Source organism: Myotis daubentonii, chromosome 9, assembly GCF_963259705.1.
Source record: "Myotis daubentonii chromosome 9, mMyoDau2.1, whole genome shotgun sequence".
Classification (NCBI taxonomy): domain Eukaryota; kingdom Metazoa; phylum Chordata; class Mammalia; order Chiroptera; family Vespertilionidae; genus Myotis; species Myotis daubentonii.
The window spans coordinates 2,916,032-2,917,290 of record NC_081848.1 but is presented as its reverse complement, the minus strand read 5'-3'; positions in this window follow the sequence as shown (position 1 = coordinate 2,917,290).

Sequence of the window (1,259 nt, the reverse complement as noted above, 5' to 3'; positions counted from 1 at the left end):
TGCATCTCCCCCCTCCCTCCACTCTCTCTAGGAGATGCATCTCCCCCCTCCCTCCACTCTCTCTAGGGGATGCATCTCTCTCCTCCCTCCACTCTCTCTAGGGGATGCATCTCTCCCCTCCCTCCACTCTCTCTAGGGGATGCATCTCCCCCCTCCCTCCACTCTCTCTAGGGGATGCATCTCTCCCCTCCCTCCCACTCTCTCTAGGGGATGCATCTCCCCCCTCCCTCCACTCTCTCTAGGGGATGCATCTCCCCCCTCCCTCCACTCTCTCTAGGGGATGCATCTCTCCCCTCCCTCCCACTCTCTCTAGGGGATGCATCTCTCCCCTCCCTCCACTCTCTCTAGGGGATGCATCTCTCCCCTCCCTCCACTCTCTCTAGGGGATGCATCTCTCTCCTCCCTCCCACTCTCTCTAGGGGATGCATCTCCCCTCCCTCCACTCTCTCTAGGGGATGCATCTCCCCCCTCCCTCCACTCTCTCTAGGGGATGCATCTCCCCCCTCCCTCCACTCTCTCTAGGGGATGCATCTCTCCCCTCCCTCCACTCTCTCTAGGGGATGCATCTCCCCTCCCTCCACTCTCTCTAGGGGATGCATCTCCCCTCCCTCCACTCTCTCTAGGGGATGCATCTCTCCCCTCCCTCCACTCTCTCTAGGGGATGCATCTCCCCCCTCCCTCCACTCTCTCTAGGGGATGCATCTCTCCCCTCCCTCCACTCTCTCTGGGGGATGCATCTCTCTCCTCCCTCCACTCTCTCTAGGGGATGCATCTCTCTCCTCCCTCCCACTCTCTCTAGGGGATGCATCTCCCCTCCCTCCACTCTCTCTAGGGGATGCATCTCCCCCCTCCCTCCACTCTCTCTAGGGGATGCATCTCCCCCCTCCCTCCACTCTCTCTAGGGGATGCATCTCTCCCCTCCCTCCACTCTCTCTAGGGGATGCATCTCCCCTCCCTCCACTCTCTCTAGGGGATGCATCTCCCCCCTCCCTCCACTCTCTCTAGGGGATGCATCTCCCCCCTCCCTCCACTCTCTCTAGGGGATGCATCTCTCCCCTCCCTCCACTCTCTCTAGGGGATGCATCTCCCCCCTCCCTCCACTCTCTCTAGGGGATGCATCTCTCCCCTCCCTCCACTCTCTCTAGGGGATGCATCTCTCTCCTCCCTCCACTCTCTCTAGGGGATGCATCTCCCCCCTCCCTCCACTCTCTCTAGGGGATGCATCTCTCCCCTCCCTCCACTCTCTCTAGGGGATGCAT